At 53.9% G+C, this 26,804-nt stretch overlaps 1 long non-coding RNA gene across 1 annotated transcript in view; it reads right to left on the bottom strand.

Moving 5' to 3' along the window:
* Positions 1–26,309, bottom strand: part of LOC139021405 (uncharacterized) — a 61,599-nt gene extending 35,290 nt beyond the window's left edge. Inside the window, exon 1 of the long non-coding RNA XR_011473501.1 lies at positions 25,976–26,309. This is a non-coding gene — a long non-coding RNA (uncharacterized lncRNA). The remainder of the gene's footprint in view (positions 1–25,975) is intronic.
* Between the last annotated feature and the right edge of the window lie 495 nt (positions 26,310–26,804).

Here is a 26,804-nt window from a genome sequence, read left to right as displayed (position 1 = left end):
ACGCCGCCAACCCCATCTCATTGGAAGCTGATGAGAAAACGCAATATGCCGCGTCCTCCTGCCCGGGGAGCGCGCCAGCCCGCAGCTTCTGCGCGGCCCGCAAACGCGCCGCCCGCCCCGTCCTGCGCCAATGCTCCGAGTGGTCTCTGGGCGCCGCCGCCTGCCAGGATGCTCATGACATCACTCATATTATTAATAATTACAGGTTACCCACAGATGGGCGGGCAGATGGACACACGCGGCAGAGGCCTGTTTAATCTCGGCCGGGCTATTTCCCCGGCCCGGCTCCCCGTGCCACGCTTGCCGCCTCCCCGGAGGAAACAATAATGAAACAACAAAATGTCCATGAAAGAAACATGAAAAGCCTGTCGGAGGGGCGGTGGTGTTCTGCACTGCACGTCCCTCCAGGAGGGAAAGATGGCCTGACCGCTGCCTTTCTCGGCGTGGCCTGTGCCCCGTGCTCCTCTGCGAGCCTTAGAGCTGCAGACGCTCCGAGGAAAGACCTGGCCCGGCGCTCCTCCGACCCGCGGGCCGCCCGGGCTTGGTCTGTGCTCCGGCCTCACAGAGGGAGGCGTGGAGCTGGGCTGTGTGTGTGTGTGTGTGTGTGTGTGTTCACCACTGGGGCCCCAGGCGCCTCCTGGGTTTTCGGGGGGTGGAGGGGGGGGAGAATGGACCATTTCTGTCCCTGGGGTGGGCACCAGGAGCCTGGCATGAACTTGCAAACTCGCTGAACGCCACCCCACTGGGCACCACTCCTTGGCCAGCGTTCGAGGTGACCGGCCCACTGGTCAAGATCTGCGGCCATTCAGTGAGACCGAAGCTGTCCTTGGCACAGACACAAAGGAGGATGGGGACAGCTGCCGACCAGCTGACCCCACAAACCAAAGGGGAAAGAACTTCCGGGACCACGTGATGGATGGCCTTTGGCATGGCATAGGCCTCATGTCGGAACGAGCTGCCCTCGGCTTTTCAATGGCGGCGATGGTCCTACTCTTGGCAGCTGTTCTTGGCCTAATGTGCTGTCCATCATCCTCCTCCTCCTCCGTCTTTCCTTCCCTTCATCTCCTTCAACTGCTCCAAACACTGGGCTTCACGCCTCCCACCCCCTACCCGCTCAAGCCCTGCCCGCCGTGAGCCATGACTTGGTGAGGATGCCACACACTTCCCTCCCTTCGCCTGACAGCACTGTCACCCCCTCTCACAGCCCTGCTCCGACTCCAGCTCCGGCTCGCCTTTTCTGTCTCATCCCCCTCCCCCCATGGGCTCCCACCTGAATGCCAGAGGCTTAGGTCCTCTTTTCTGGCTCTAAGGTCACACGGAGCCTTCAGACCTTTGCGGACCAGGGAGCCAGGCCGCCAGTCCTCGGGGGGATGTTCACACCTATTATTCCCACAGACTCTAGACTCCTCACGTGTGGCCGTGGATTAAGAAACACGTCTGGTTTATTTGCAGTTGGAACAAGCAAGACGCAATTGGCACATCATGCAATGAGGGGGAGGTGGCATTTTCGGAAAACAGCTCACCTTCTAGGTGCCTCTCTGCACACAGTGTGCTGGGGCAGAAGAGTTACTGATCATTTTTTAAACACCAGGCACTTGGCACAGGCTGCCTCCTGCTGCTTTCCTGCCAAGCCTCTCCGTGTGTGCAAACGCCACCTGCCTTCCGAGACCGCCACCGGGCTCGCTGCAACTGCAAACCTGTCCCCCCGCCAAGCACTTCTCCCCTGCCCAGCGCAGAAACGGGGGCTGCGTGGGTTCCTCCCAGCCCCACCATGAGCAACTGAATCTATATTTTTTTCCAATAAGACCCAACCCATTTAAAGTGTTGCAAGGTTGGCCCTGGCCGGGTAGCTCAGGTGGTTAGAGCGTCATCCAAATATGCTAAGGTTGAGGGTTCCATCCCCGGTCAGAGCACATACAAGAAACCAGAGGTTGCCAACCGGTGGTCCACAGACCACCCATGGCCCGTGAGGTCTGAAAGGTTGGCGACCGCTGCAAGAAACAACCAATGAATGCATAAATAAGTGGAACAGTAAGTTGATGTCTTTCTTCCTCTCAAATCAAAAATATTAAAATCGAAAATAAATGAAATGCTAGGAAGGTTGCCCATGCAGCTATGTCAGAGAATTGACCAATTCCACCATGAGGGTTTCATTCGTACACAAGGCCTGCTGCACAGTAGCTGCTTAATAAACGCATTCTCCTCCAATAAAAAGAGGCATAAATGTAAAAATGTGGACTCTGTGTGCCCTAAGGAAACCTCCTCCCTCCCCATGCCCAGGGCAGGGTCATCCTGACATAAGTTCAGGGCAGAGAGAGACAGCAGCCAGCCTGTCCTGGCTGCTCATGGCTTATTAAACATGGAACTCTCTGGAAAGGCCTCCTGTCCACAGAGTCTGAGTTGTCCTCCACAATGGAAGCACCAACTACCAGCCTTGGGTAGTTTTCCAATGGCACCAACGGTTTCCACCGGCGCCTTCCCATGATTCTCCACCAGCAGAGACACACTTGCCCACCAGCTGGCCAGGCTGGGGCTCTATGTCGGAGCCAGTGCCAGCGGCCCAGCTCCCTGGCCCACGTGGGCTCCCACCTGTGACCGCTGCTTCATTAGCACAGAGCTTTTGCCCCCTGAGCCAACGAGGCTGCCGAAATATAAACCAGCTGCCTTCTCCCAGTTCCGCATTCCAGGAGCAGAGGTGCTGATGAGCGGGGCCGTGGCCAGAGTGCAGTGGGGAAGCCACAGATTTGGGGGAGCCACAGATTTAGGGGAGCCACAGATTTGGGGAGCCACAGATTTGGGGGAGCCACAGATTTAGGGGAGCCACAGATTTGGGGAGCCACAGATTTGGGGGAGCCACAGATTTAGGGGAGCCACAGATTTGGGGGAGCCACAGATTTGGGGAGCCACAGATTTGGGGGAGCCACAGATTTGGGGAACCACAGATTTGGGGGAGCCACAGATGGGCCCATCTACCTCTGGACAATGGTGATGGCGTTTCTGATGCTTTTTATGCAAAACTCATCCACCTAATGGGCCCCTCTGGTGCCCCCGCTGCCCCACCAGCATTTCCAGGCTTCTCAGTCTCCCCAGGTCCTCACCCCCATGCACACCCCCCAGGTCCTCACCCCCATGCACACCCCCCAGGTCCTCACCCCCATGCACGCTCCCCAGGTCCTCACACCCGCTAGGTTCTCACCTCATACAGGTCACTCACAGACTTATCCACCCACAGACCCATCCACCCACAGACTATCCTTACTGGCTCCAGGACTTGAAAACAAGATGGCGCCCCACCAACCCCAACACCCTCGTGCATTTAAAAAAGTAATAGCCCAGCCGGTGTGGCTCGTGGTTGAGCATCGACCTATGAACCAGGAGGTCACGGCTTAATTCCTGGTCAGGGCACATGCTTAGGATGCAGTCTCGATCACCAGCGGGAAGCGTGCAGGAGGCAGCCGATCCATGATTCTCTCTCATCATTAATGTTTCTCTCTCTGTCTCCCTCTCCCTTCCTCTCTGAAATCAATTAAATATATTAAATTTAAAAAAAAAAAAAAAAAAAGAATAAGCATGCGCATGCTAAAATTATTACACTGCTCCCAGGCGTCCTGACTGTGGAAGGGGGCGGAGCTGCTCAGAGCTGCAGGTTTGCTGCAGTGCCCAGCTATGCCGATGCCCTGAGCCTGGGCTGCTCTGCCACGGTTGCCATGCCACACCCCCACTCCTGCCACACCGGAGGGTTTGCAGAGCCCACACTGACCACCTGCTCCCGGCCCCTCTGGTCACAGCGTCCCCTCCGCCTGGTGTCCTCTATCCCAGAGCCGTCTGTCTAATTCCTCCCCACGGGCCAGAGTCCTCCTGGCTTCTGCAACCGAATTTCTTTTGAACTTGTGACCTTGATCTCCCTGGGAGTGGAACTTGTGACCTTGATCTCCCTGGGAGTGAGTATTTTCAACCTCATCGCATTGCCGCTCTATCGGCTTCATCTGCGTGGTGAGGCGGAGGCCGGCCGGCAATCCCATTTCTCTGAGCAGCGCCATGCAATCATCATTCATCTTAGAAACTGGAGCCTTCCTCCCCGTGCATTCATGAGGAGGGTGGGCGTCCACTCCAATGAGAGTCGGAATCTGAAAGAAAGATTCTGTAAGGAGAGAGCCACCTCCTTCTCCACATCCCGAAGCTAATAGGGACGGAAGATGGAGAGGATGTGTTCTCCGGAAGCAGAGGCTGGGCCCACCGGCATTGAAATGCATGAGGTGAAATACCCCGAAAATGTAAGCTCAGAATTTCATCCCGTAATGAAACAAAGGCCGAGAGCAGAGGGCGATGGTAATCGCCTACGTAGGGATCAAGAGCATATTGCATTTCTATGTAAAACAAACTGACTTCTCACAACTCGCAGAGAAATTAGAATTACTCATTCATAACTGCACAGATGAGCTGCGCCTCTAACATCAGACTAATCCCTCTTTCCATCACCACTGGGAAGCCAGGACTCTGTTCTGTGGGGACATCTGCGCTCCTCGGAGGGAGGAGAGAGGGGTGGCTTCAGCCTCTTTTCTTGAGCGTGTCATCAATAACTCCAGGTCGAGGCAACGCACCCCCGGGCGCGGCAGAGAATCCGCCTGTACCCCCTTGCAGGCCAGCCCCCTCCAGAGCGGAAGGCCAGTGTGAACCAGCGACCAAGGGCGTAGCATCCCAAGGACGGGAGTTAACTTCCGATGAAGGCTGCTGGTTTAGAACGGACTATCTTTTGTAGCAACGATGTTTATTTTATAATTTTAGGCACAAGAACAGACTTCTTAAAAAAAATGTCGGGCTCCAACTAGACAGAATGTCCTTCCCGGGTGTGATGAGAAGAATTGTGTCCCCAAATATGTTGAGGTCCTGAGCTCCGGTGCCTGTGAATGTGACCTCATTGGGGGACAGGGTCTTCGCAGAGGCCCAAGTGAAGATGAGGTCATCGGGGTGGGCCCTCATCCAAGGTGACCAGTGTCCTTATAAAAAGGGGACATTGTGACACAGAGATAGACACACACAGAGGGAAGAAGGTGTGAAGACATCCACCGACAGGCCAAGGAGCACCTGGGGCCACCAGAAGCCAGGAGAAGGGCCTGGCACAGGTTCTCCCACACCCTGCTGACATCTTGATCCAGGACTTCTGGCCTCCAGGACTGTGAGGCAACACATGCCTGTTGCAGAAGCCCCCGTCTGTGGAATTTGTTACGCAGCGGAGCTGACTCATACAAGGTGTTTGAACCATGTGCTCCCGTCACTGCTATGCCTTTAGAAGATCATGTTGGCTCTGTTGTCTGTGTGCTGGTCCTTCTCCCACCTCCTCAAGGCCCTGAACCTCATGGGGGCGGTTATATTAGGGGATTGGTCTTCGGAGACTGAATATATAAGTGGACAATAGCCAAACCACCTATGAAAACAGAACTCTGGCCCACAGCCTTGGCAGGGACAAGTCAGGCAGTGAGCAGCCCAGCTCCCCCAGGCTGATGGTCTCCATCAGGGAACCCCTGATTGCCCCCCTTTCCCCAGGACAAATCTTTCCCACCCCTCCGTCTGCCTTTGAGGCTCTGCCTAACGCAGGGGAAGATGCTGAGCCCAGACTCTGGGTTCTCACGTGGAGGGTCTTTGTTTACTTCCCATGTCTGTCTCCCATGTCACGGCGCGAGCTCCGCCAGGGGCAGCTCCGTGCCTGGCACACGATGGCTTTTGGGAAGTATTTGTTGGACGGTGACAAAGCGGGTCGGTGCTGTCATGGCAACAAATACATATTTGTTGAACAAATGAATGGTTGTTCCTACAACTCTCGAAGAATCCGAAACGCGACCGTGACATGGTTTCTAAGGTTGGAAAGCTTCGGGTAGCGCGAGGCTTTGGTCAAACTGGGGAAATGGCCGATGGTGAGTTTCGTTTCCAATACAACAGGCATTATTCTTCCAGCTTGTTTATTGTGGTAGTTTTCAAAGTACAAGACATTTGCTTTCTTTTGAATATGCAGACGCTTCAGAAGGGACCCACAGGACCGACTAGCCCCCAGGGAGATGCGCTGTCGCGTGCACATATCACGCTCCGCGGAGGCTCTCCATCAGCTACATAATTTATGTGCTTCTGCATAATTTGGCTTCTTTTTATGTTTCCTATGTGTTTGCGAGGGGATCTAGCAGTCCATTTCCGACCGTCACAGACACAGCGAGCGCATGTCATTCCTGCGCCCAGCCTGCCTTCCGCCCAGGGCAGGGCCGCCCCAGCCTCGGAGCCCAGAGCCCTCGGGAGATGGGAGCCCCAACATCAAAGCGAGAAGCTGGAGAGTTCAGGGCGCGTCCAGGAGCGAACGGAACCTCGTCCACTTGCGCATCCTCCTGGGCATCCGCTGGGGCCGCTGATGGACGGCGCTGGCACTTTAAAGCTCTTTAAACTGTTTATAATCCTCACTGTGGTTTTGAAACGGAAAAACGATGCCAAAATTAATGGCTTTGTAAAGCTTTGATGTGCGTGGGTCGCATGCAAATTTCCCGAAAATGGAGAACGCCCTGGTGGAGGGGACAGGTAAGTCGTCTACGACGCTGCGAGGACTGATTTTTCTTCCTCAGCAGCCTCCTCTGTTTGCCGTGTTTTAAATTTCCGTCTCTCCTGCTCTCTCTGCTGCTCACGTGTCCTCCTAGTGTGGCTGTTAGACGTGGAATAGAGGTGCCTTGTGGAGCAAGTGGTGGCCCCATGTGGACATGGCCTGGGGCCTGAGCCGGCTGTGTCAGCAGGCCGGGCCTCTGGCCAGCCTCACCGGGACCCAGACCTGCTGACAGTGTGCCCTCGCTTCCTTTTTCATGAAGAAATAGTGATATGGCCCGGCCAGCATGGCTCAGTGGTTGAGTGCCGGCCTATGAACCAGGAGGTCATGGTTCAATTCCGGTCGGGGCACATGCCTGGTTTGCGGGCTCAATCCCCAGTAGGGGGTGTGCAGGAGGCATCTGATCAATGATTCTCTCTCATCATTGATGTTTCTCTCTCTCTCTCTCTCTCTCTCTCTCCCCCTTCCTCTTTGAAATCAATAAAAATATTTTTTAAAAAACAAAAAGAAGTAGTGATATGCATCTAGCACTGCACACAACTCCCTTCTGGACCAAAATACGGAGGGAGGGGGAAGCTCAGTGACTTCAGAAATCACTGCACCGTTTTCCCCATTTTTATGGATAAAGAGGCAGAGGCGCCCCCTCAAGGTCACGCGTGGAGGAGGGGTCATCTGGAGAACTCCCTGGTCTGGAGTCGCTTTCTGACTCTCAGTCTGGATCAATCCGGGGAGAAAAGCCCAGAGGGGAGGGTTCATGGACCGGCGCATCAGCCGCCAGCCTGCGGCACGCACTTCTAGAAAGCAGCCGCTGAGGAGAGGGTGCCGCCCGGGGGCTGGAGCAAAGCAACGACCTCAGGGGTCTGCCTCGTCAGGTGCCCGTGAAGATCATTCACTCGCCGTCGGTCCTCCATATCAGTCGGGGACCCTCTGAGCAGCACAACATGACCCCCGAGACCACCCAGAACCATCCACCCGCACCCACCCATCTGCTTCCTCATCACAAAGACACACCCAGCAGCCAACCAAGAGGTGCCAGACGGAAGGTTCCGGAAAAGAGCGGTCGGGCAGCTAAGACTCCAGGAGAAACGTTTCCCAAGCCTTCTCAGTGGACACGAGGACTCCCTGCGAGAACACAGTGAGGACTCACAGATGGAAAGCGGAGTTCGTGGGGTTGAAAGAGGAACGTTGCTTTTCAAAATGCAGAATTTCTACAGATAAACATCAGCCTCTGTGAGAGCCAGCCCGACCCGACGGAACGGACAGGGTCAGGCACCCAAAACAGAAGGGATCCACCTCGTCCCACCCAAAGCGAAGCCAAAGATAGTCGGGGAGGGGGACCGCCCACGCCGCGTGGTTCACGTCCTGCGTGTGCAGATCACGCCCGAAACCAAAGCCCGGGCACACGGAAGGCTGACCTCGGAACTAACCCATTCGGTGCTTTGCTCTATCGGGTTCCACGCGGCGTCGGCGCAGACGTGTGAGCCATGGGTCTTGGGCGCCTCTGGGCGTTTCCTGGGTGGGTTTCTCGGCTCCTCTGCAGGGTCCTCGGAGGCCCCACGCTGAGGCTTTCCCGCCAACCGGTCCTCAGGACGGGGCTCGCTGCGAGGACCGCAATGCAAACAAATCATGTGAGAGCTCTAGTCAGGCAGCTGCCTCACGTGGCTGAGACGGTTTCTGTTGCTTCTTGGAAGGAAAGGATCAGACGCTCTGCAGTCCACGGGGTCGCTGGCACCACCACAAGCTCCTGATGGGCAGAGGGGGTGCCCTGGGCCCAGCCATGCGCCCGACTCTCCGCCTTCTCTCCCCCCCAGGCTGGACAGCCAGCCACCGTCTCTCTTCCCGGCCAGCCAGCTCTCTTTGCAAATAGATCCCTTTCCCTAGAACTCAAACTTGCCTGGACATTTGCCAGCTCCCAGCTGGTCAGAGTGGAAGGGCTAGAAGGACACCTCTTTCTCCCCAAACTTCCTGGACAAGTCACCAGACGTCTGGCAGAACTGCCCAAGACGCCCCCCATGAGGGTCCCCTGTGCCGAGCCCACAGCCTGGCCCAGCGGGAACCCAGACCCTGGGACAACGTAAAGCATTAAGGCTTTGGGCCCTGGCTGGTTTGGCTCAGTGGATAGAGTGTCGGGTTCGATTCTGGTCAAGGACACATGCCTGGGTTGCAGGCTCAATCCCCAGTAGGTGGAAGTGCAGGAGGCAGCCAATCAATGACTCTCTCTCATCATTGATATTTCCATCTCTCTCTCCCTCTCCCTTCCTCTCTGAAATAAATAAAAATATATTTTTTTATTTTTTATTTATTTATTTTTTTAAAATATATTTTATTGATTTTTTACAGAGAGGAAGGGAGAGAGATAGCGAGTTAGAAACATCGATGGGAGAGAAACATCGATCAGCTGCCTCCTGCACATCTCCCACTGGGGATGTGCCCGCAACCCAGGTACATGCCCTTGACCGGAATCGAACCTGGGACCTTTCAGTCCGCAGGCCGACGCTCTATCCACTGAGCCAAACCGGTTTCGGCAAAATATATATTTTTTTAAAAAAAGAATTAAGTCCTTTGTGGAGGAGGGAGACCCGTGGCTTCTCCTGCCTTTTATTTACTATCATTAAGATGTTTAACTCACGCACTTCACAGATGCGTGGAACACGTAGCTGAGGAAATAAGGAATATGTTTTATTAAAAAGTGGAGACGCACTTGAAAAAAACGGGGAGGTTCATTAATCACTCAGGTCTCTAGTTACATAAACGCATGCAGACAGATGCTTTAAATGGTTTCAAAACAACCAGCGAAGTATCCAGTTCCCCCCACACTCCCTCCCAGGGTCTCCTTGGGGAGCGGTTGGAGCATTTGCTCCACGGACTGTGAGCCTGAAGGTGTTGTGAGCCAGACATGGACATGCCCATGATGCTTTGTGCATGTCCTGAAACGCACATGCTATGATCGCCATCAATCTGACAACAGTGGAGTCCTGTGCAATGAGATGAACAGTTTGAAATCGTAATTCTCGTCATCCTGTCCAAGGCCGGGGGTTCACAGATATATTCCAGGGAGAATTTTTAATTTTTTCTCTGTTGTCCTTTGGCTGAAAGTCTAAACAAATTATTTGTGTGATATAAAAGCCTCTTTCCTGGCAGTGACTTCCCAAGAAAAGCCTTGTCTATGGAATAGCATTTCAGCTTCTGACGGGACTGTCTCTTCCCAGGCCTGTGGGATCCCCGGGGGGTTCTCAAATACACTTGTGGGAGTTTCCCTCGGCTCCTTTCCTTCTAGAAACATAATTGGATTCTGATGCCACAACTTAAAGGAATAACACGCTTCAAGTCAGCAGACCCCTCATGCCCCTGACATCCTATTTGTCTCCTTTTGACAAAAAGGAGCATTTACTCGCCCACACAAGGGCTGATACCGGGTATTTAGATATTCAACGTATTTTCACGACAACACTTGACATGTGTGTCCTGGGATCTGTGGTGGACAGACTCCAGGTGGCCCACGACCCCCCTCCATGGCATTCAGACCCTCATGCATTGTACCCCATCCCGCCATGCCCTCGGATATGGGGGTCCTGTGACTTCTAACCAAACGAATCTAGGAAAGCGGTGGGATGCATGAGATTGCACACACACGACTGCACACACACTACTACACACACACACGATCACACACACAGTTATGTGTACATGATTATGTGGCATACGATTGTAACACCTGTCTCGCTAGGACACGCACCCCTCTGCCCTGGGTGTGGCTCAGAGCCACCTGCCTCCTCCTCTTTTCCGTGGAGAGCACTCCTACTTCTCCTCGATTCTGAAAGACCTGCTCCATTCATCGCTAGCAGCCGCTGACCCAAGGAAAGGTGATGTTAAAGAGCTTGTACAAGAATTACATGTGGTATCCAGGACACTGTTAAAGTAAACACTGGTTTTCAGTTTAAACACATTTTATCTTAAGCTGATTATATTCAATGAAATTCTGAAGCTGTCAGACACGTGAGATCATACATGAGCTCAGTAGTGCTATCCTATTTATCATCTCCCTGAACACAGCAAATATTTTTAAATAAACCCAAGTAGGTTCAACAAACAGGGGTTCCTATTTCTCTGTAAAAACACCTGTTCTCGGAATCACTGGATGGAGAGTTCTCTGCTGGGATGACGAGGGATTTGTATCGATGGGATGGACTTATGTCCAAGTGGCTCCTTGGAGAGGCTAGGTGGACTCTGGCGTGGCCCCTGGAGAGGACTGCCCGTGCCATCATGGGCGATGTGGTGCGGAGTCTCCGTGGATCCCGGGGACACTGCCCCCAGCCCCGCACACTGGAATTGGCAGTGATGACCACGGAGTGATGAGGTGCTGCCCCCCCCGACTTGCTCCCATGGAGACGAGTCATTGCAGATGGCGGGGTGGCTATACGTCTCAATGGAGGCGTCCGTTCCTGGGGAGTGACAATGCTTCCGTGGACGAGGACATGCGTGAGCAGGAGTATGGCCTGTTTCAAGGGGAACCGTGATTACGTGATCCAGGCCACACCCGCCGTGACCTCAGCTTCTGTTCTCCCAGGAGCACGGCCCAGGGCACTGTTTATCCAGCGAAGCAGGGAAGGGAGACATAAGGTCCAGAGTCGCCTGGGATTTGGACCTTTCATAACAAGTACTCCGCAAAATCGTATTTTTGACAGCAGTGCAATACTCCATTATGATGACATGATTCCCTTGGTTGCTTTTTGTTGTTGTTGTTGTTGTTGTTGTTGTGTGTGGTTTTTTTAACCCTCACCCAAAGATATTTTCCCATTGATTTTTATGAAGAGTGGAAGGGATGGGGAGAGAGGGGGGAAGGAGAGAGAGAGAGAGAGATTGATGTGAAGAGATGCATCGATTGGTGGCCTCGCACATGTGTCTCAACCAGGGCCAGGGATCCAGCCTGCAAACAAGGTACATGCCCTTGACCAGAATTGAATCCAGGACCCTTCAGTTCACAGGCCGACGCTCTACCCAGTGAGCCAAACCAGCCAGGGTGAAACGATTCCCTTGTTACTGGACACTTAGGTTGCTTCCTTTGGTGGGGCGTTATATCACGAACCTCTGTTTTGTGTATCGTTCTTCACATTTCCATTCAGTTCGCCGAGTCAGAGCTGCCACGGTGCATTAGGGACCGACCCTCTTCCTGGGAGGGCTCCCTGGGCAGGAAACCTTGAGTGAAAATGTAAGAAGACGTGTCCACCCAACAGCTCTCAGAAAGCAGGTGACGAGGTCCCAGCCACAGCCGGCGGGAGCCTGGCTCCGCCCCAGCGCTTCAGAAGCGATGACATTCGGAACTTTTTACCTTTTTAAGATCCTCTTCCAAGCGGACGCTCACCGGCTTTGTCACCGGCTGTGTCCGCCCTCAGCCCAGCTCATCACGATGCACAGACCATGCGCCCAGGGCTCTGAGGCAGAACACGCTGCATGCTCGCTCCTGGAAGCGTGGTCCTGAGCCAGTAATAAATGGTGCGGGGAGGGGACCCGGAGTCTTGTAATTGATTATTTAGTGCAAAAGAGGAAGAAAATGATCACAGGTGGTGACGGCAGATGTGACGGCCCGGGATGCTTGGCAGAGGGCGGCGCACGCTGCTTCCCGGCACGCCAGCGCCGCGATGTCAGCTGTCCAACCGCCACTCTTTGTCCCCCGCCTCGCAAGGCATCGGGCTCTTTTTATCCTCCCCACGTCCTGTCTCCCTCTTTTCTAACCACTCACCTCGGTGACATCCATAGCAGATGCTGTGTGAAAGGAGCTGCCTACGTGAGGCCGAGGAAATGCTCTCCAGAAGCAGTGCCAGCAATTAAACGTTTCCAAACAGACCATCGGTGTCCTAGCTCGGAACGCAGGCAGGAGGACTTGCAAGGCGGTGGCGACGGAGAGCGAGGTTGGCACGGGGCCCGAGTCCACCCTCGTTTTAGGCATCGATTCAAAGGAGTATTGCTCTTATTCTTAATTAGGGCACACTAATTACCTCCCAACTTCCTCTCTGCTTTCCACACCAGCCTCGTCTCCTCTCCTGGAGTTTCAAGGAGACTGGCTGACAGTCTAATTGGATCAGGAAGGGACCCTCCTAGAAAAGGCCCCCGCCCGGCAGCAGGGCCCCCGCGTGACCCCACCACGCCTCAGACCGTCTCCTCCGTGTTGAGGTTGGGGGAGACGTTGGCTCCGGGAAAGACAGACAGAAATCGCTCGTGGGCCTCCAGCAAATCAAAGATGGCTTCGTTTGCGTGTCGCCTCCGCGAGGAGGGGCGTCATCAACAGCCCAACCGAGTTGAAAGGAGATCAACAGTCCACGCTGAGGCCCGAAGACGGTTGGGCTGTTCTGGGGAGGTCGCCAGGCCGTCTACACCGCGGCAACACCACGGAATAGCAATGAGGTGTGTAGGCGCGGAGTCCCCGGCAGCCCCGTCCTCACTCACACTGCTAGGACTTTTCTCTCGCCCGACGGCTCGCGCCTCCCCACCCAGATCTCTCTACCCGCAGCGAGCTTTTAGGGAGACAAAGGGTGCGGGGAAATGAAACTGTACGCGTGCCTCCAGGAAAGTCAACTGTAAGAAAAAGAAATTCTAACCAATAACAAAAAATACAAACAGAATAACACGTACACACCGGACAGAGAGGAGGTACAATGAGAGCACCCTTGCCAGCTGTCCTGTTGGACAAATTCCTCTACTTGGGTACATAGCTCACGTGCAAAACCTTCAAGATAAGGGCATCGCGCCCAGCCAGTGTGGCTCAGGGGTTGAGCGTTGACCTATGAACCAGGAGGTCACAGTTTGATTCCTGGTCAGGGCATATGCCTGAGTTGTGGGCTCCATCCCCAGTGTGGGGCGTGCAGGAGGCAGCTGATCCATGATTCTCTCTCATCATTCATGTTCCTCTCTCTCCCTCTCTCCTTTCCTCTCTGAAATCAATAAAAGTATACTTTAAAAAAAGATAAGGTCACCGTTGTTTGCTTTCTGGCGATAGAGATGCATGAGGTCCAGGGAGCTCAGGGGGCTGGGAAGAACCGGAGCCTCGCGCTCCTGGTTTCAATGACAGGCTTGTCCCGCTGGACCATGCGCTGCCTCCCTGCGTGTCTAAACGTCGCCTTCCACGTGCTGCACGGCTCCCTCTGTCCTCGTGCTCAGTGTAGGACCTGCTCCTTGAAGCCAGCTTCTGACGAGAGAGGTTGGTCCTGCTGAGTGGCTGTGAGGTCACGGGACTGAAGCCATTGGTGCTCTCCTCTGTGGCCACAGCCAAGCCTTCCACACGCGTGCTGCCACCGATCCACGGCACGGGATGAGTGGGTGTGGACCCAGAGTGCAGCCCTCCATCACCAGGGCCACCCCAGCCCACCGGCCCGAGGTGAGGAGCATACTTTTGGCCTCCAATGTTTGACTACAGTCATCAAACGTGAGAAATAGGAGAGACCACAGTGACCAACGACCGTGTGCCCGCCTTCTAACACATGCGCATCAGGTACAACGCTTCTGAATGCAACAGCAGAATGCACAGTGAAAACTGGCTGAAGCCCACATACATTGACTGAGCATCTGGGGGGTGTATTCACCCAGAGGAGGGTGTGAGGTGTGGTGACCAGAGAGGGGATAAAGATGGGCTGGGAAGCAAAGGCAAAGGTCGCGAGAAGGGTGTTTGCAGTTGCAAGTCACATGGAGCTGGAGCTAGAGCAGGAATTCAAACCAAAGCAAGTTCCAATCATGGCAAGGCATGGCGGTGCCTTCACCTTCACGCACAGTGGCGGTGGCAGGTGAGCACGCGTGTGCTGCACAAAATCGGAAGCCCCAGAACTTGTGTGTGGCTCCCACGGCCACAGGAGGAGGCACTGTAAGCCATCAGGCCCTAAGGGCTGCGGCTTTGAAGAGCCATCACAGGATAGAGAAACCGCTGCCTGAGTCGGAGCCAAGACGGCCGTCTCTCTCTGTTTCACAAAGACATGGCTTCCAGGCCACTCCTCATAGGCCCTCTTTTCTGGAAACAGTATGTGAACTCTCTTGACATTTTTGTTTTCCATTTGTCATCTCCAAAAACAAGTTAGTCCTGCATGTACTACCTGAAGATGCCTTTACCATTCAAGGCCCATTTGCTCCCGCCCTCCTTGCTCCCTCTCCGTGCAGCAGGGACCCCCTCGCACCTGCGGCATGCGGGCACTGTGCTGGGCACCGGGGATCCCAGATGGGCAAGAACCCACCCAACCTTCAGGGGAGTCATGCCAGAGTGAAGGCTGCACTGCCAGCTGCTCTGTGATTTGAGACAAGAGGGACGTCTGTTTGCTCCTTCTGGTCCGAATGACCTCTGATGAGTGGGTGAAACAGCTAAAGCTTTTCGTGCAGCAAATGGACAGACAGCACAATAAATGCCCTATAACTCGGACTCACTCTGCAGGTGTTGGGTTCATGCTGTTGGTGGGTCACCAAGTGTTACGACAAGCTCTAAGGGGAACAACAGACTTTATGCAAACCTGTGCTGCGAAGCTTCCTTTTGCCTGTCTGGTACCGCCACGCTCCTCCCTTCTCCATCCATCTGCCCAAGGAGATGGGCTTAGGCGGGTCTCCATAATGGGGTCTACCACTGGCTCCTGGTTGGGCTCATCCGTGGGGTTGTGGGAAGGCGATCAGAGGGAGCAGGGCCAAGAGAGTGGGATGAGGACCTGTTTTCCCTCCCAGACAGGTCTCAGGGGTAGGCTGGTCTCCATCGATGGCCACACTGTCTGTGAGGAGGCTCTCACGACACAACTGTCTTCTTCCAATCACGTGACTCCCCCCTTCCCCCTGCCTTCAGACTGAGCAATGGCGCTGCATTAGCCTGCGTGGTTTCCTACACCTCCCTCACATCTCTGCAATTAGTCTCTTTATTAACTTCTCCAATTACTCGTTTGAATGTGAAGCCTATTTCCTACCAGGACCCTGACTGAGAAGCCCAGCTTAGCCAAGTTTCCTTCAAGTGCCTTCTAGATATAGTTGGTCACCTGATAAAGGCGCCTAGTGTCATTTCCACACTTAGTGTCTGATGTCTTCTGGTTGCCCCGAACCACACACACACACACACACACACACACACCACAAACACACCGGCGTCAAATCATATGCGAGACAAAGCCAAGTGTTGACAAGGAGGCAGAGCAACTGAAGCTATCGACACGCTGCTCGTGGGAGTGAAAGGCAGGCCAGTCGCTTTTAGAAAAGGCCTTGGTGGGACGCACTCGCCCCAAAATACATCCACCCTGTGACCTGGCCGTTCCACTCCTGGGCGTATCCAAGGGAGATGCGTGTCTATCCCTAAAAGGACAGACAAGAATGTCCAGGGCAGCACGACTGGCAAGAGCCCCAAACTGGGAGCAGCCCAAGTGCCCATCAACAGGCCTATAAATAACCGCACGGTGGGACCTCTCAAAGAGCAGGCGACTGGCCGATGCCGCCAGAAGGCTGGGTCTCCAGGATGAGTGAGAGAAGGAAGCCAGGCACGGAAAGGACATACCGTGTGATTCTATTTCTGTGAATGTCAAGGACAAGAAAGGCTAAGGGATGGTGAAAGACACCAGGACAGCACATGCCTTGGGGAGTGACAGACTGAATAGAAACGAGAGTCAAGGAGACCTCTGGTCCGGAATGCCCGCATCTCCATCTGGGTGAAGGTTCAGGTTACATGTACCAGACCGCGCCCTGAAGATGGGCAGATCTCCCTGCACTTTCCGCTGGATGTGTGCTCTACCTCAGAGCCAATGAACCTGCAAAGTGAGGTCTGAGGACTATCCTGCTCTTCCGTAGGGATGTGTGTAGAGCTCGAATGTCTAAGTGCTTCTGAATGTGGTTGTTTCTCAAGCTGTTCATGAAAAACCGCAATAATTCATGGCTAAGACTTCTTCACAGAAGAAGCCTGGGTGGGGAGCAGGTAATAAGGGACGAACCCCAAGATGGTTCTAATAACATGCGATTCCTCTGTTATGTGTTTCTCTCCAGCCCAGGCTGCACAGGGTTATGAACACGGCTCCGGGGGAAATGAGTCGCTTTGCGAAGGGAGAGGGCCCAGCCATCAGGCAGGCTGGGGGGGGGGGGGGGGGGGGGGGGCTGTCCTCTGACAGGGAGGAGCTCAGCTCCGACACGGAGATGCAGCCTAGAGTAGAAGGCATGTGGGGCACACGGAGCCAGCGTCCCCGGAGGATGAAGGCATCTTTTTAGTGGAGAGAAGATTTCTCTAGATATCTGGGGTGTAACGACACTATTTTGACAAATAAAGAGGTGACCCTGGCAACATCCCTGTGACGTCCACTTCCACACGCACACTCAGATGGCTTTGCAGCCGTCTGCATCTGACGTGAGACTCGGCCATTGGCAAGGCGTTGGCCAGGCGTTCCCCAGCTCGCCGGCAGCTACAGGGTACGAAGGGCTGGAGGCTGGCCGAGCAAAGCAACAGCGTGCCACGCCGTCAAGGAGGAATCCACTCTGGAGGTTCGGGCTCCCGAGCGTCCCAAGTCCCGCCCCAGCGGACCCCCCAGGCTCCTCCCGCGTGAGTTTTGGGTGAAGATAAAAACCTCCAACCCCTGTGCTGGGGTGAGACTGGCGCCTCCCACACACTCCAAGCACAACGCAACCTGCAAGGTCCTGACCGACCCCTGCCACCTCTCCCCCTCGCCTCCTCCCTCTCCCTGCCCAGCATGCACTCTGAGGGTCTCCAAGGACGGTCCTGGCCCTCCCGCCCCTCCCTCTGCGGGACAGGCTTCCTCTCCCCTGCCCTCACCCCTCCCCGGCAGGCCTCAGCCTCCTCTCGTCCTCATAGCATCCTCCCCTGAGTTCCCGCCTGGAGCAGGCCCGCCTGGCGCTCCCTGCAGGACACGCAGGGTTTTCCTCTGGAGGGCCTCGTAACCTAGGATTGCCTAAGTGCCCGTGTGCCCGCTCTGTACTCTGTCTCTTCTCTTGGAAGGAACCCTGAAGGCAAGACACCATTGATGTTTCCCACCAAAGTCCACCCAGAGCCAAGTGCAGCCCAGGCCACAGACACAGGCCCAACAGCAGCGATGGACGGAGGAGGTGATGCAAGAGGGAGGCCAGGCAGGAACGTGTCCCTCCTCAGCCCGCGCTGCCAAGGCAGCATGGCCCCCGGGGGCAGGGAGCAGAACACCTTCGACCCAGTAACAACTATTTGGCGTCAGGAATTCATTTCAATAAGCAAGACGACGTCTACAAAGCTATGCCTTTCCCACATTCTCATCATCGTAATTAGAAATAACCCCAAATGCATAGCAGAGAGGGCCCTGTTCAATAGAATACATCACATGGAGGGGCTGTTTCAGCTTCTGAAATTCCATGAGTGTGAGCGCCATAACCGTCATTGCTGATCACCGTCTCCTGTTACATAAAACGGCATCGCAAACATGGTCTCCTGCACACGCATGCTGCCCTGCACAGCTACCAAAAACAGCACGAAGGGGACACTCAAAATAAGCATCTTTGTGTGAAAGGACAGGAAAATCGTTTTCATAAGCCCTGCATGTCATGCTCAGGCTAAAGTTGGACAACAGTGAAAATTCTACCTGGGTCTCCCTATGGAAAGGTATTTGAAATCGATGGCTGTAGACACCACCAGCTCCTCACTGTGCCTGGCCCCCTGCCCTCCTCCTGCAACGCACACCCTGCAGACAGAGGCCCCGAGTCGGGGGAGGCAGGAGGCGGCACGGATGTGGTGCTTCCGATACTTTACTCTCAGGGTGGAGGTGGGCCACGGGACACCCGCTGAGCAAAGGACCCCCCACCAGGCCCCACGCAGCCTTGGCAAGACAGAGTCTGACAGATGGTCCCCGAAGGAGCTTGGGAAGGGGGCTCTGGCTGCACACGCCACTCCCAGGGCCCAGCGAGGGGCGGGGTGCTGACCATTCCCTCCCGGCAGAGGCGAGGCGGCCCATCCTGGCTTCTGCTCTGAGGCTGCGACCCCGCTTGACGACCAAGAAGGGAGGATTTTTGCTATGAGCACAGCCTAGTCATTGACAGCCCCCCAAAGCGGGTCAGGAGAAGACAACGGAGAAGGTGCTGGTTGGACCTGCATCCCAAAGAGGTCAGTGGCTTGTCAAGGTGTTTACATGACGATGCTTTTTACAGGCAAAGATGCCCAGAAAGGAACGAAGGCAAATGTACCAACTCACGCAGTTAGAAAACGGCTGATTGTTGGTGTGTGGTGCCCTTGGTATCTTTTTAAAAAGAGCTAAGCGTGTGCCGGCTGGCGTTGCTCAGTGATTGAGTGTCGACCTATGTACCAGGAAGTCAAGGTGCAATTCCCGGTCAGGGAGTTACGGTCCTTTAAGTTTGAGCAGAAAGGTGACTACTCAGGTTTCCATGTGCTGTGTGGGCGACGGGGGTGAGCGGGCCCCGCGGGGCCAGGTCCTCCCCAGGCGCACCGCCCGCTGGCACGCGTGCTCCTGGCTGTGCATCTCCCTGCCGGGAGCCGAGCCCACGTCTCCGCAGCCTCGGGAAGGCTCATTTAGGCCTTGGCAGCATGGCGGGGACACAGCAGCTGTTCGCTCTGCCTCCTGCCCATCATTTGACCGGCTTTTAATCCGCAACAGCACTTCCAAAATTGAAAACGGAACCAGGTTGGGTTCCCGACCGGGGCTCATGGAGCGCAGGGCTGGCTGGGCCCGTCACGGCGGTTGCCAGAATGAAGATGGATCTCCGCAGCCGCCTGGATGCCTGGCGCGGCAGAGGCCCGGCTGCCAGGCTCCGCCGTGCGTGCGCCCGAGCAGGGCCACCAGCCAGCGGCGAGCACCTTCCTGGACGGCGCCCAGGGACACTTTGTCCTGACCAAGCCAGACGGCCCAGGCCTCCCTCTAAGATCGCCCCGGTTCCCTCAGTCATGAAGGGATGATCAGGGGATTTTATTAATAACGGAGAAGCACTGATGTCAAAGGCAGGTTGCCACCAGGGCGCAGCCACAATTCATTCTAATTTATATATTTTTACATGTATTTTTATTGATTTCAGAGAGAAAGGGAGAGGGAGAGAGAGATAGAAACATCAATGACGAGAATCATTGATCAGCTGCCTCCTGCATGCCCCACACTGGGGATTGAGCTGCAACCCAGGCATGTGCCCTGACTGGGAATCAAACCGTGACCTTCTGGTTCATAGGTCAAGACTCAACCACTGAATTCATCCTAACTTATATTTATCTAAAAAACATTCCTTATAAGGATTCCTTCCAGCCACTCGGGTTTCACTTTTCAATTGTGGTAAACCACAATAACATAGAATTTACCGTCTCCACCACTTTTAACTGTTCAGTTCAGCGGCAATAGACACATGGTTGTGCAACCATCGCCGCCACCCACCTTTCCCTTTGCAGAACTGAAACTCCCGCCGTGCTACACTAGCTCCCCAGCCTCACTGCCCGCCCCGGAAACACCATCCCTCTCTCCATCTCTATGCATCTGCCTGATCCGAGGACCTCACGTGAGTGGAGTCGTGCGGTATTTGTCCTTTCGTGACCGGCTCGTTTCCCTTAGCGCAGTGTCCTCGATGTCCCTCCACTTTGTAGCCTCTGCAGGGTGTTCTTCCTTTGAAAGGCTGAGCAGGATCCCATCCTGCGCATAGAGCCCGTGCTGGTACCCACTCATCCCCGGTGGGCACGTGGGCTGCTTCCACCTGCGCACTGCTGTGAGCCAGGCTGCTGCAAATGCCCGTTTGAGTCTCTGCTTCTGGTTCTTTCGGGCACATACCCAGGAGTGGAATGGCTGTGTCGACATGGTAGCTCTACTGTTAATTCCTGAGAAGCCGCCATACCGTTTTCCACAGCAGCTGCACCATGTACATGCCCAACAGGCATCCACAAAGCTTTCCATTGCCCCACCTTCCCACCGACACTTGTTACTTTTTTATAGTCGCCACCCTAATGGGTGTGAGGTGGTAGCTGATTGTTGGGATTCTTTGTACGGATCCCAAAAGGAGGAGAGTTGCATATTCCTAATGTCCCACAGGTGAGTTCCATGAGCCTATTGATAATACACCCACGCAGCCACCTCATCACCGCCACCCCTCCTCACCACGCGTGTTTGGCCAGACAGTGGAGCCGGTGTTTCCTATGGGTGCCCCAATGCCCGGGGAGTGAGGGGATGGCGTGGTGACAGGTGGTAACCTTGGCCAGATGTGAGTGGGTTAGGTAGTCAGGTGAGAAGATGCACAGGAGAAGGAGAAGGGAGAGGCCCGGAGCCCCTGTCCTCTGGAGGAAGCCCTGAGATGTCGATGCCCCCCGAGCCCCCGCCGTGCAGACCTGCGGAGGGTCCTCCTCACTAATTAGCACCGCGAGCCTGTGGACGCTGGAGGCCTGCTCCCAGCCCAGCCGAGCCCACAACCTCAGCAGGTCACCTGGAGCCAAACACCGCACCGCGAGCCACACGCTGACAGTAGGTCCGGGAGCACATTTGCTAAATATGAACCAAAAGCAAGGCGCATTAATGAGATGCTTCCCCCTGACAGACATTGTGCCAGGAAACCAGGAAGGACCGAACACAGTGATTAAGGAGAACTGATGAACTGGGAGGTGGAGGGAGAGTCCAAAACAGTGCGGACAACCTCCCAGAGGATGGAGTCCAGGCTCAGGGCCGCTCCACATGTCGGCAGCCACGTCAACTCCAAAAGGCTTCTCCACAATTTCCTTGGACTTGATTCTTTTCTTCGAGGCCCAGCCAGGAGTCCCGTCATGCAGACGGGTTGATACCACTCCCCTGCTCTTCCCCGCACTTGCCTGACCTTCTTGCATTCCTAGCATTTGGGTTGACGGCTGCCTTGTAGGACACACCAAGGGGCCGCCTTTTATTCTGAGGGGCATGGGAAAGTCTTACAGGATCTGCGCAGAGCGGGGATGGGGGTCTGATGTAGGGAGCAAAGGAGCAATGAGGGGACAGCGAACCGAACACTGTACTTGTATGCCAGGCGCTGTCCCATGATATGATGAGACCCCAGGACACCCCTCAACACAGAGCTGAGCCTTGCTAGCATGCTCACGCATGACACAAATATACACCGACACAAGCACATGTATGCCTGTATGCAGAAAGATGTTTGCATATGCACAAACACATCCATGATCTTTATATGTAATACTAGAGACCTGGTGCATGAAATTCATGCCAGTGGGGGTAGGGGTCCTTCAGCCTGGTCTGCACCCTCTCCAATCCAGGACCCATTGGGGGATGTCCGACTGTCGATTTAGGCCTGATCCTCAAGATAAGGTGGTCTTTTTTTCCTTCATCCTATTGATGTGATGTATTACATTGATTTTTTTTTTCCAGATATTGAGCCATCCTTGCATTCCAGGAGTAAATCGCACATGGTCATGGTGTAGAATCCTTTTAATATGCTGCTGAATTTGGCTAGCTAGTATTTTGTTGAAAACTTTTGCATCAATATTTATAGGAAATATTGGTCTGTCATTTCCTTGTGGTGTCTTTTCCTGGCTTCGGTATCAGGGCAATGCTGGCCTCATAGAATGAGTTAGGAAGTGTTCCCTCATCTTCTATCTTTTGGGGGAAAGTTTGAAAAGGATTGGGGTAGCTCTTCTGTGAATGTTTGGTAGAATTAACCAGTGAAGCCATTGAGTCAAAGACTTTTCTTTGTTGGGAGATTTTTGGCTACTGATTAAATCTCCTTTAAAGTTTTAGGTCTATTCAGATTTTCTGGTTCTTTGTAATTTGGTCTTGGTACATTTTGTGTTTCTAGGAATTTGTCCATTTCATCTAGGTTATCCAGTTTGGGGTATACAATTGTTCATAGTACTCTCTGATAATCTTTTTTATTGCTGTAGAAACTATATAATACCCCATTTCTGATCTTAGTAATTTGAGTCTTCTCTTTCTTGGTCCCTCTAACTAAAAGTTTGTCAATTTTGTTGATCATTATTAAGAATCAACATTTTGTCTGATTAATTTTTTCTATTGTTTTTCTATGTCTTATTTCATTTATACCTGCTCTGATCTTTATTATATTTTTCCTCTACTAGCTTTGAATTTCTTAAGCTTTTTTTAATCATGTGATTATTTCAGACGATATTTCTAAACCTTCCTGCATAACTTCCTTGCAAATATTTTACTGTCTTGGAGTTAACGCACAGCCTCCTTGCCAAACTCACCTTCCTCCTAGGCTGCAGATACTTTTTCCTGCCTGATAAATGCAAACCTAAACACCCTACTGTGCCCTGCTTGTATCAAGTGACTTCATTTGAGGAACATTCACAAAGCAAGCAAAGCACCTGGTTCATTCTGACCCTGGGTTTTGCCCATTCCTCTCAGTCCCCTCACTTAGGTGAACAGATGCCAGCAAGAGTCTCCCCAGAACCCTCATACCCTGACTATTGCCCCCAGTTAAGTGGGTGTTGCCTCCACCAATGGGACTACGGGTACCAGTGCCATTTCAGGGATTGGCATTAAGCCCCACAGGACTGACAAACATTCTGAGATGAAATGTGTGTGATCTGGAGACGCCCCTCCCCCCCACCCCCCGCTTCCTAAGTCTGGGCTTGCCTTCAGGGGAGCAGGCCTTCATCAGAAGTGGGCAGGCTGTCTCAGCGCCTTGCCATCCAAAACATGTACGTAATTATCCCAGAGTGGAAACAGTGCTTGACCTGGCTCAATATCTGCTCTGTTCCCCTGAGGACAGAGGAGGTAGAGTGAGTCCAAAGGGCAAATTTCTCAGCCCCCAGCAGATCCTACTGGCAGCACATCCCCACCTACCGGCAGCCTAGGTTCTGTAATTGACACAGGTTCCTGCACCAGAGTCCAGCCATGAAGCTGGGCACCCAGCATCATCTATTTCAGGAACTTGCCCTTTCGCTGCTTCCAGCTTGTTGATCAGCTCCCCAAAGTATAGGCTTTTCAACGTGCCTGCTGCTCCATGGACCAATTTCAAAGAGCTGTCCAGGCCAGGTCCAATCTGCTCAGTAACACGGAAAAAATCATTGCTCTCTATTAAGACTCTGCCTTCTTGGCGCCAGCACCACATGGGGGAGGAGGGGCAGCAAATGAGACCCTGGTTTATTTCTACAAGTCACACTTACAGCCTGCTGTTTCTGCCCCAGCCTGTCACCCGCGGGATGAGTCCCCCGCCTGGGGAGTTTGGGCGGGAGGGCAGCAAGTCCTGCTCTCTGCCGATTGGCTGCTGAGCGCCCCTCCTGTCCTGACACCTGTGAGGGCGCAGTGCATGGCCCAGTTGTGGTTGCTCAGGGCCCTGTGAAGGCTGACACTTGCTAGCACAGAAGTGTGCTTAATTTACTGTGTGGCCACTTCAGTTGGATTGCAGTTGTGGCCTAAAAGGCTGGCTGTGTTTGCATGCCTTATATTTACAGCTGGCAGATAAAAACCTCCTCCGAGGTTGGGACTGCGGGTGCGTCTGTGAATAAATCACTAGCAGCAGAGAGAGTTTCAGGCCTCATATCAGGAATAATGATTCTCAGAAACACAAAAGCACGCAGTCCAGGGAGATACCGCCTACCTGAGAGGTGGCCCTGGTCCTCCTCCCTGCGTGCAGGCAGAGGGGACCTCCCCAACTTCACCTCCTCAGGGGAACGGTGGCGGGGCAGTGGGTTGAGCTGCAAGGCACTGTGGGAAGGACCCATCAGATGGCAACCTCTGAGATGTGGACTGCTCCATCTGACAGGCCACTGGCACACAAGTGCACCGGGCACCTGCTGGTCCTGCCCCTCAATGGCCCTGGAATGACTTCAGAAAGATGGGGTGTGAAGAAGACTCCTGGCCTGTGAAAAGGATGGTGGAACGTTGGGTCCTGTATCACAGCAAAGCTCGCTGCAGCTCTTCCTGTGACCTCCATCCCCCACCCTGAGGCCAGGAGGCAACTGGTCTTAAAAATGAGAGTCCCATTTGTCTCCTCATGGGACAGTGGGCCCAGGCACATCCTCGGTTCAAACACCCCCCAGCTCTAGGAGTCGGGTGAGGCACTGGTGAAAGGCTGAACACGGAGTTGCTCCGCCATCGTAACCGTCTCCATCCCTAAGGATGAGCCTCTGCGTACCTGGGTGCCCTGAGGTTTGGGACCAGAGGTCAGAGTTGGGAGTTGAGTGGCTGGCCTCAGTGCCTGGCCTCGGCCACCCCTAGCGGTCAGGGAGGGGACCGGTTTCATGGTGTTCCCAGTCCCTCTGGTTTCTCTCCGTAGGTCCAGACTCTCCCTGCTCCATTCTCTGGGTCAGGCTGGATGAGAAGAAATGTCCTGGGAAAAGGACAACCAAGCTGTGAACATCCATTCAGGGCCCTGTGGGGTCCGTGCCAACCTGGGGCAGAGGGTGGACCTGCTGCTCAGACGGGCATTCTTGTCTGTGAAGTAAGACACCCTCTAACCCAATTACACAACATGAACCGATGATGATGATGATGATGATAACTCATGAGGGTCACCAGGGACAAAGAAAATCAAAATATACTTCAGAAGATCCAAATGGCCTCAGAAAGCTGGCATGAGCTCTCCCAGCCCTTCATGTTGAGATGGTTCCTTCCCACAGGTTTCTAGAATGTGTCCCATCACAGCAATCCTCTGGGTCAGCGTTCTTGCTTTAAGCCTCTGGTTAAGGCATTTGCATACTTGAGAGAGAAGAGAACCTTTGCACAACAGAAAACCATTAGAGTGGGTGCTAGGCTTAGCATAGAAAGAGGCTAACTTCGTAAAAAAATAGAAATGTCTAAGCACCATGCAGTACACCTGAGACTAATCTATATATATATAAGCCAAGCGACCTGAACGACCGGAATGACTGGAACGACCAGAACGACCAATCGCTATGATGCGCACTGCAGCTGGCCAACTGGCCCCATGGGGGCCGGCCAACCTCCCACAGCTCCTCCCCCAAGCCAGCCTGGCCCCCGATCAGCACCCCCACCACGATCAGGGGTGGGGCCAGCCAGCCAACCTCCCACATCCCCTCCCCCCCCATAGGGGCGGACGAGCCGGACCCCACCCATGCACAAATTCGTGCACTGGGCCTCTACTATAAAATAATATTGAATGTTAACTATCATTCAAAAACTAAAAGATAAAGTGAAAAGGAAAAAAATGGGGGGGGGACAAAGTGGGGGGGGGCAGGGGAATTAATACTTTTTTTTCTTAAAACATGAGAACACTTAAAAAAAAAAGAAAAAAAGAAAACTGAAACTATCCACCAAGTAATTTGCAAATAGGATGAGCTTAATGTTCACACGTATGAAACCCCCTCATCAAATTCATCTCCATATACACCAGTGTCCCGACCCCTGCACACAGCCCCCTCCCCCACAAGAGAGAAGGCAGGCATTCACATCAAATCCATTTGGAACATACCCACCAAAGACATACGAAACTCAACGTTAGAAATAAACTCTGATTATCTTAAGATTTTTCCAGGCTCACCCTTGAGGTTCCATTTGTTTTTCTTTCAAGCACTTCTGAGCTGTTGGCTCCCAGAACTACTGGAACTGCTTTACAAAATGTGCTGTGTAAGAAGGACTGTGCCCAGCAGGGGTTCACGAGACGGAGCCGATGACCCAGAGTGAGAACGCAGCACGGTGGGGGCTCCACAGCCGGCAGTGGGCCACCCCAACAGCCCCTCTCTTTTCCACGAGTGTCTGTTCACAAACTTCCGTGGGGTGGCCTTCTCGGGTTGACCAGTAAGCCGACATTCCGCATTTTACGAGGCATTTTAGAGGGAAGTAGCCCGCCCTTTGAAACAGAGACGCGAGCACAAACAGGGAGTCCTGGGCATGAAGAGAAGCAGATGGCTCGGAGCAAGAAGTTCTATCCGGTGCAAACTGCCACGCAGGGACGTCCGCCTCAGCGCGGAGCCCGCGAAGGAAGGCAGGGAGCAGTCACCAGCTGCCAAATGAGGAGAAACTGGAGGCCAAGGTCAACCCTTCATCGTGTGTCTGTGAGAATCTAGAAAAAACTGCTGTTCTCAAAACAAAACAAAACTTCCAAGAAAGATGGTAGTGATCACTTTGTGCTTTACTTTTCTGTTGGGTTGTTTGTTTTCCAGAACCATCCTAACCATCACTGCCAAACGTTCCCCAGTAGCAGGTGCTGGCCGGGGAGAGCAGTGGGGGACGCTGATGCAGGGATTTCTGAAGCTGCTGGCAGGACCCTGGAGCCAGAGAGAGAGCTCTTCCCGCCCCCCATTGCCACCAGCTGTGCCCACCAAACGTGTCACGTGGCTGCGTGGATCTGTGAGAGATGAGGCCACGGG

Source organism: Myotis yumanensis, unplaced genomic scaffold, assembly GCF_028538775.1.
Source record: "Myotis yumanensis isolate MYYU_CA2020_CCGP unplaced genomic scaffold, mMyoYum1.0.hap1 SCAF_13, whole genome shotgun sequence".
In the NCBI taxonomy this organism is placed as follows: Eukaryota; Metazoa; Chordata; class Mammalia; order Chiroptera; family Vespertilionidae; genus Myotis; species Myotis yumanensis.
Note: the sequence above shows the minus strand (reverse complement) of the source record. Positions and strands in the feature narration are given on the sequence as shown.